We start from the raw sequence: 10235 nt of genomic DNA on the forward strand, positions 1-10235 counted from the left end.
AGCTAGTAAATGGTAGGCTGTAGTAAATCTGGTAAATAATAGGTTTTACTACAGCTAATGTAGGTCAGGATTCAGTACACATAGTGTATGAAATGTTTCAGTACATGTAGTAAATGAAAAATATATATATATATATATATATATTACAGCTAGTAAATGATAGATTTTAGTACAGATTGTACATGAAAAAGTTTTAGCACAGCTATTGAATATAAATTTTTATTTAAGATAGAAAATGGTAGATTGTAATACAACTAGTAAATGTTATGTTACATTACAGCTAGTATATCATTGCTCGAACAATTGCAATGTTAAAATAATAATAATAATAATAATAATAATAATAATAATAATAATGATAATAATAAAATGTATTAGAAGGAATGTTATTTCTAGTAGACATTCTTCCCATGAATATGGAATCAATTAAGGCAACACTTCCAACACTGATGAACTCAAAACCGGAGAAACCGACATTTGCTGACGAAGTTAAGGAGAAAAATCTGTTGGTAATTAAATCAACTAATACAATAACTAAGATTATTGAAAGAAAACACGATGTTGAACAAGCACTTAAAGACATTCCTATACTTAAAAGGAGGTCAACTACAAATGGAAATGATGTTGTAAACTTTGCAAACAAAATGATCAGAGAATAGGTGGCAAATAAAATTCAGATATTGGTTGCTGACACTGAAACGAGAAAAGTCGGAAAACTAAAACCAAAAATAATTATATGCAATGTGTCTAATGATGAAGATGATGTAGTGAATGCTCTGATTCAAAAAAATCGCTGCCTAGAGCAAATCCAAAATATAAAAAAAGAATATAAGAGTAGTCCTGAAGAAAAATGCTTCGGGTGGGGACAACCCGCTATGTGCTGAAATGTGATCCTGAAGTTCGGAGATCTATTCATGATAATGGGGTACATATAACATACGTGGTAGGTACCACGTGATCACCTGCTAACACTGTCAAAGGTATGGACATCTTGAAAAAGATTGCACGTCTAAGAATGATGTTAAAGTCTGCGGGCAATGTTCAGGAAAACAATCTACCAACGAGTGTAATTCCCAAGTGTCCAAGTGTATAAACTGAAAAAAGTTAAACAAACCAAGTGACCAAATATTAAATTGTAGAGACGGCAAAGCTTATGACATGGATTTGAAAAGACTTGCAGAAAATACTGATCATAGCTACTAAGGATGTCATAAACTGTGGCTATATAAACATACAATCTGATGGTAATAAGACTATTCAAATTCGAATATTTATAAACGAGAAATATTTGGAAGTACTAGCATTATCTGAAACATAGGACATGGAAGTTCACTGAAATGACACGCCCCACACACACCTTCTTTCACACATCGAAAAAAGATAGGCCTGGTGGGGGTATCTGACTCTTTATTCATAAAAGTTACTCAAATCTCAAAATGTTAAAAAGAACTACTGTAACAAGCTTTGAATATATAGAAAAACAAAATTACGCAAAAAAAAAAAAAAAAAATATCCTTTGTAACAGTTTGCAAACCTACGAGAACAAACACTAGTATTTTTTTTTTTTTAAGAATTCGGTGCTCTCATTGAGATGATTACCATGGAGAAAAATTAATTTGTTATCTGTGGAGACATAAATTTTTGAATGGATGACACATCAAATCTGGACGCTTTGAGTTATTAGAATCATATCGACTACTTTAACTTGGCATGCCTTGGATTTAGTTTTAAGTGATGACATAAATAATATTGTATCTGATTTAAAAGTTGAAGAGAAATGCACTATCTCCTCAGTACACAAACTTATTACGTTTATTCTACCTCTACAGAAACGTGCATAAGTAAAGAAAATAAACTTTATACATAAAGCAAAATTTTCTCCTACCGTATATTTTGAAATTACTACGAAAGTAAATGGAGTTATCAACATTCCCTGTGATCATGATGACCAACTTCGCTTGGGAGCTAATTGTGTGAACTTTCTTACGACCAGTTATAATAAAATGAGTAAACGTGAACATGATACCATGTGCCCACCGATGGAAAAAAACTATAACTGTAAAAGATTAATCTCCTTGGTTTGATGGAGAAACTTTGGGGAAAAAAAGATGTAAACAAAGAGAGTAGAAAATGTTAAAAACCGAATGTACTTGAGTAGAATACAAAACTACTGCGTGTCAATATAACTACCTACTAAGGAGGAAAAAATGTGAATACTATAAGAAAAAGATCCCCGAAGCAGCAGCATATATAGATAAGTTATATCGTCTCCTGAATGGTATAATGGGTAATGTAAAAAAAAAAAAAGGTACCTGATGGTTACAGTGACCAGGAACTAGAAAATAATTTTCTGGTATTCTTTAAAAGCAGAATTGAAAATATAACCAGGTCAGATTAATGATACACCAGGCACACAGGCAAAGTTAATAAGATTTAACAACGTAACACAAGATGACATCATCAGAATTATCAAGAGAGCAGAGAAAACAAACTGTGCGATCGATCCTATGCCAATATTAGAGCGAGAACTAGCAGCCATTTATTTACCGGAGATGACCAAAATTCTAGTGGACATTTTTGGAAAGGGTCTACCATGGGACATCCAAAAATGGGTATCTTCAAGTTGGGCAGTGGTGGGTGTGGATTTTATTAACTCCTTTTGTCTGAAAACGGGCTTTTCGTTTTTCGGCAAAATTTGGGGGTTGGTGAAAGTAAATTGGCTGCAGCTCCTCTCACACTGGGCCTAGAATAAAGAACTATATACCAAAATGATGCTATTGATGAGTAGATTTATTTGATATTAAACTAAATTAATTACTTTATTATTAGTTGTATTTTGGCTAAAAAAGACATCAAAATTTGCCAAAGGTTTACTAAATATGCATAAAATATAAAAAACAGATACAAATAAGGTTTTTTGAAGAACATGGGATCTATTCCAGCTATATTACTAGTATGAAGTTCTCTAAAAATCTCTTTCCTTTTCTTCATCCGAGGAATGGCTGATATCATCATCATCTTCCTGTACATCAGATTCTTCAACAGTTAACTTATCAAGAATATTTGTGCCAGTGAACCAGACAATCATCAATCTGCCATTCTGGACTTTCCAGCCATGTCCTTCAGGACCAAATGACTCTGGATCGGCTTCCCTTGCATCCCTCCGTTTGTGTGCAACAAAGTTAGTTCTTAGCAACTTCTGTTGCAACACTCTTTGGCAAGGAGGAAGACAACAGGGGTCTGTAGTTTTGATTTTATCCAATGGATCAGTTTCCTTCTTTGGGGTATACAACTTGTGGAAAAATTGAAGCCTGGCTTCATCAACACTTGTCAGGTTCCGAACTCCATAGACAATGCACAAGTACTCTTCAACTACAGCAGCAACATCTGGATCGATGACATCTGAATCTCCATGACGACTAATTGCTGATGTGAACCTATGGTTGTTTTTAATTATTTCAAATGGCTTCCACTTTGCTTTTCTCATAAAACAGGCTGTGTAATCACAGCCTGTCAGAGCATGGAAGCTTGGTAGAGCATTGCATATAGGTCCAGTCAGTTTGGTTGCAAGATGTGACATATCTATGAAACGCATGGAATTTCTATAACTCAATCCAGCATCCATCCAAATCTGTGCATTAAGAAACCTAGCATTGTAGAGAATGATGATGAAGACGTCAGTGTCGTTACTGCGAATGGCAATCACTGGGACCACATCATGGTTAACAGCAACAAAGTTTGCATGGTACAGTAACTGTGTATCAGCTTCTTCATGCCTGCACTGAAGCTCATGAACCAGGATCCTGTTGACAGTTTCACGTGCTGAAGTGTAAAGGTAGCATTCATGTTCCACTGCAAAATAGACCTGATGTCCCTGACGAGTCGATGCATATCTATCTGATGACCATTCATCCTTCAAGAAGGCCAAAAACTCTGTTTTGAAATGTGATGTGCTCCAAGCCGTATTGAGATCTGGTGATCTTTTCTGTGACGATCCAGTGATTATGTAGGTAGTGGGTGTCCTACCACACAATTCATGTTCAATGTCCTTGATACTTGGCTCATTAGAATATGTGTCACAGACTATGTGTACAACTTCACCAGTGCTACAAGCTTATTTCAAAATGGATATTGCCATCCCCCCTTAGGTGGATGGCATGTCAAGCGTACGGAAGAAGAACATAGCATCAATAATATAGACATCAGTCCTGTCTGGTATGGCATTCAAGGTTCCCATTGCTTCTAATTTTTCCATTAATGTCCTCTTTGATGTCTTGTTCATATCACAAGTTATATGACACAATGAGAAAGGAACTGGAGTGAGAGGATAGGACTGGTCAATACTGAGATCAAGTTCTTGTGTTACTGACAAATACAGCAGACTTCTGAATATGTCTCTGGTGCATTTTTCTTCCTTGATCTGTTTTTCCTTTGTGGTGAATTTAACTTTTACTGCATCCTGTGTGACATTTATCACCTTTCTTTGCTTAACAGCCCGTTCAAAACGCCCACCATCTACATTACATTCATTAACAAAAACGATGCCAGGTAGATCCAGTTTCTTTTGACTGAAAAAGTCTGTCTTTCACACCATCCAGTGTTTAGGCAATACAGAGTATCATCATTAACAGTGAATGGATTGAGAGTGTTCTCCACCTCTGTGATCGTGCTCTTAAGGTCTGCATTGTCTTTGGCTATCCTTGATGGATTTAGTTCCTCTATTGCATCATCCACCAGTGTGATTCCAGCCATTTCCAGGAGACAACCCACAATTGCACCCCTAAAAGATCTTGTCACTGTCAACCCCATACGGACTGCAACATTCTGTGTAAATGCAGCAATACCCTTTTTGGCTGGATGTGGCATCCCTATTCACAGTTTGCTGTAAGGTAAAAGCAAATGCACATCTGGAAAAGGTATTCCTAGTTCTCCGCACAGAGAGTGCACCTGCTTCAAAACTTTGCTTGATTCCGGGATGTGTCATTTCCATATATATGCAGATTGAGGTGATACAATGACATCCAACGGGCATAGCTTGGCTTGTGAGTTGCAAAGAATATAGAAATCATTAAGCCTAAAGCATAGATGTAGAGGTCTAGGTCTTTTGTCCTGCTGGCCCTGTCAAAAAGCATGAATATATGAACGAGATCAATGTAGAGAAACTAGAATCTAGCAGTAGAGCCATGATGACCCTGACGAGTCTGATCACAGAATTTACTATATCTTTCCAACAAATTACAAATTACAGCGGACTCCAATAATGTCAAAAGTGATTGGGGTGATGGGTCTGCAGAAAATGAATTCAACAACACCATGCATTCATCTGGTTTCCACCTTCAACCAAAAATTGCTTAAAATGCAGAATCTGTAAGGCAAGTGCAAACGGAGGATGGATACCCTTGCATCTGTTAAAATGTTTTCCACCAATGAACCCTCGTACTGAACTATGAGCCAACACATCAGCCAAGCTAAGAACCTCGGTACAACCAGACGATTCAACAATATAACCTAATGCTCTGAAATAGGCCATGGAAATATGAAATACACCAAAACAAACGAAGATATTGTCAAAGAGAGAGGATTCTTGTGCTTGGTTCTGGAGTGCAGGGTTTGCGATAACAAGGTCACATGTCACTATAGCATATGCCTCACTGCACCCACTTGCAACCTTTTGAGACCTGACCAAAGTTTCTTTAACTACATCCAATCTTGTTGGTGGCAGTTCAATATTTTCCATATACCCAATCTACTGCAAAGGGAGTCTGTCCTCTGTGACCAAGAAATTCCAGCCTGCCACATAGGGGTGCTGGACATCAGGCAGCAGCAGATTAACCCGATGATATTCATTTTCTTTGCTATCTCCAGGCTGGATTGTGGATCTTGTGAATATTTTTCAAATTTGAACCTCGACAGTGAAGGCTTTCTTTTATATGGCATGATTTGTCGCTGAGGCGCATCAAATTTTCGTCGTCTTTTCACGGGTACTTGGTCAGTAATTGCATCAGTATTCGTGGTCCCTTCAGTCTCAGCCCCTTACATCACACCTGCAGCAGGCCTATTCTGGTAGCTTATCACAATGGTTTCATGAATAGTATCTTTGCCAAATAGGGTTTCTGTCAGCTCGTCATAATTATCCCAAGCAAGACCTGTGGAGAGACCAACTTGAGGTAAAAGCATATCAGGTAAAAGCTTCCCCTTCTGCTGTGATTTTTGACGCTATATCTGTCTCAATTGATTCAGCTGTGTGATAACTTACCTCATGACCCTAGTGATTAAGAATTTCCACAACTCTGCGACTACCTGTGAGGCTTTTCATTCCGAATCCCAGACAAAGATGCTTGGATGGTTTTACTCATCCCCGGCTGGTACAGAAAATAACATCCCGGGATAGTGAGACTACCCTTCGTTTTACTGATTCACTAGGCTTATATTTATTCTGCAAGACACAGAGAAGTGTGGTAAAAACCAAATGAAGAATGTCTGGAATTTCTACTTGCCCTTTCTTAAAATCATCAAGTGACAAGGACACAGGCAATTCAGGTGCACACTTACAAATTTCAAGGATGTTAAAACGCAATATAGAGGCTGTTTTTATAATGTTTTAAAGACAAAACAGGTGCACACACAAAGTCAATAAAACAGATCTCAGTAATTTAGGTGAACCATCCATCAACTAAATTGGAAATGGCTTGAGGAGTAAATTTCACAGGAACCGTTTAATAATGAGTTTTGTCATATCAGTCATATTGCTGGAATAGATCCCATATTCTTCAAAAAACTTCATTTATGTCTCTTCTTTATATTCTATTCATATTTAGTAAACCCTGTGCAAATTTTGATGTCTTATTTAGCCAAAATACAGCTAAAACCCAAAACCGGCATTGCAAAAGGCTGACCTTGACCTTTTGACCCTTGGTGACCCCCAATATTCTTTTAATTAATGTTGTTTGATATGAAATAAATCTACAGATGAATAGCATCATTTTGGTATATAGTTCTTTATTCTAGACTCAGTGTGAGAGGAGTTGCAGCCAATTTACTTTCCTCCACCACCATATTTTGCCAAAAAATTAAAAGTCCGTTTTCGGGCAAAAGGAGTTAATAAAATCCACACCCACCACTGCCAAACTTAAAGATACCCATTTTTGGATGTCCCATGGTAGACCCTTTCCAAAAATGTCCACTAGAATTTTGGTCATCTCCGGTAAATAAATGGCTGCTAGCTCTTGGACTATATCCGAAGTAATTGGAGAGAAAAACTTTTCTAGTCTAGCCGAAATAATAATGACAATAGCAAATGCAAGCATTTATGAATGCAAGTGTCCCAAATATGAGAAAATGGCTACAGTCACACCAGTTCGGGAAAATGCACTGGACTACCAGGAATTAGACTCATATAGACCTATTTCCAATCTATCCTTTATTTCAAAAGTGCTTGAATACGTAATTCTTGAACAACTAGTCAGTCACTTAGAAGTAATAGAACCTTTATCTGACAACCAATCTGCTTATAGAAAACTATACTCTACGGAAACCGTCATCTGCCCAGTTGTAAATGATATGCTTGAAATGATGGATGAAAATAAATGTGGTATATTAATATTGCTTGATCTCAGTGCTGCTTTTAATGCAGTTGTGCATGAACTGCTACTAAATGATCTACAGTCCATCGGCGTTAAAGATCAAGCCTTCGAATACAGAAAAGACTACTTAGTTTGTAGAAATTACCGTGTACAAATTGAAAACTCTTATTCATCATATGAACCCTTAAACAGAGGGGTACCCCAGGGGAGTTTACTTAGCGCAATCTTATTCTGCATCTATACTATTGGTCTATGAAAACTATTACAAAGGCATGGCGTGAAGTTCAAACTATTTGTGGATGACACACTGTTTTACTTCTCCATAAATGATATAGATGACACTACTGAAACTCTATACCGAATCCTTGATAGTGTTTGAGAATGGATGATATTTAAGCAAATAAAATTGAATGAGAACAAAACTGAATTCATGGTGGTGGGTAATGCCTATATCTAGTAAAGTTCGAGACCTAGATGTGTTTCTTGACTGTCCAAATAAATAATGTAATAAAAACTTCCGGTTATCATTTAAGAAATATTTCGTTTATAAAAAAGTACCTAGACGAGAATTTTGTAAAGAAACTTGTTATAAACTGTGTTATTACCAGGATTGATTACTGCAACTCTATCTATTACAATTTACCAAAAGTGCAACTTAAGAAATTACTAAACATAATAAACAGAGGAGCAAGACTGATAACAGGTGTACTACCCAGAGGAAGGATAACCCTATACTAATTGATTTTCACGGGCTGCCGATGAAAGAGAGAATTGAATTTGAAATATGTACAATACTCCCTAAGTTATCAGAACTGTTGTCCAAAATACTTGAGAGAATATCTACATATCGTGCAGCCATCAACTCGTGTCGATAAAAGAATTGTTACAGATGTCTTCAAACTATTGGAACCTATATATATGTCCACTTTAGGCTCCATAGCCTTAAAATTTACTGCCCAGAGACTTTATAATAAGCTCCCATGAAACATTTGAATGACTGAAGACATTAGGGCTTTCAAAAGGAATTGAAGACTTTCTTATTTCAACAGTCATACAACAGTGACAATTTAACAGTAAATGAACAATATGCAATATGAAACGTTAAATACTTTGAACGAGCAGGGTAAAACGACAGTAGAGGTCCTGTAGAGAGTTGGGTGCCCCTGCTGTATAGGACCGGAAAAGACACTGTCATAGTAAAAAAGCAAAGTAAATACACATAAGACAGGTTAGTTATTGAAACAAATAAATCTTAACTAATCTAACTATCCAGTGCTTAAGGGTCCTGCTCTTTTCCCCGTAGTTATCTCCGACACTTACCTGAATTTCCTTCTATAGTATTGCAGAACCACGGTGCCACGAAAATCCCAAAATTTATATGTATATCCAGATATTATTACTTATTACCCATTATACCCTAGCAGTAGATCTATTATTAGTCGAATTCACTCGTCGTATAGCTTAAGCTTTAACTTAGTTCCCCTACCCATCAATTAAGCTTGCATTACATATTAATAATTCTTATCTATATTTCTGTTAAAATTCTCCCTATCAATCGAGTTTTTCTGCACTACAAGTTACCCTTAATTTTCTCGCTCCGACAGTTCGTCTCTCTGGATGTCTTTAAGACATATAATTTCTACTTATATATACGGTCCTTTGCAAATACTGACCGAGCTTTTCAATTTTACTTACTTTCACACCCGTACTGGTGTTAATGCTGAAGGAAAATTACCGCAATTCTTTACAACCGGCAAATAATTCTCTGTTATCTATGTATGTGATTTTTTTTTCCAATACTTCAAGTATTGGAGGAATTTACATGAGCTTGAACTTGTGCCAATAAAAAGGTTTGATTGCAGTTAACTGACTAATTCACTTATAGGAAAATGAGTCCGCATCATAATTATCAAAGCAACCCTTGTTTACAGATATGATATCGTTAGAGTAATATAAACACACTTTAGTACACACAACTTTATTCCATAACCCCAAGCTTATATAAATGAATTCATTGCTCTTCGAGATTTGTTGAAAGAAATTATAGGTGACAAGTGATGTTCTGATTACTTCTCGTGTGAAAAACCCCATGTTGGTAAGGGGAGGTCTAAATATTAGTAGTTGAATTAGTTCGTACATTAAATTCTGAACAATTGGAATGAAGGAATAGCATTGTAAAAGTTTATCATGCTTGTTGAGACAATGTTATTTTTTTTTTTTATTTAATCATATCTGGGTATTTTAAATGTTTAAATAAGCTACAAAATAAAAGAAGCTATACGTGAAAGCCGGACATTCCTACATTGAGTGAGAGTTGTAGAAGAGTAAGCGAAGTAGAGTTGATTTATTTATTGTGCATTGACATCAAAGACATAACATTAGAAGAATAGTTCGCGCTCTTCATATCACTAGGCCCTAATATGCCTATAACGGAGTACACTTGTGTTTGAACAAGAATTGTTGAATCCCAAGAGTAACAGAAAACATTTATTGGTCGAAAGTTGAATAAATGGTTTGAGGAAGTCTGTATTTGTTCCTGGATGTCCTTGGAAAAGAATTGACTGGGGTCTGGTCATATCTTTCATATCAGTGATTCTGCATTTTTACTCATTTTACATCATACGGTTTGTTGGGTGGCTTTTTTTTTTCTTA

Source organism: Palaemon carinicauda, chromosome 23, assembly GCF_036898095.1.
Source record: "Palaemon carinicauda isolate YSFRI2023 chromosome 23, ASM3689809v2, whole genome shotgun sequence".
NCBI lineage: Eukaryota > Metazoa > Arthropoda > Malacostraca > Decapoda > Palaemonidae > Palaemon > Palaemon carinicauda.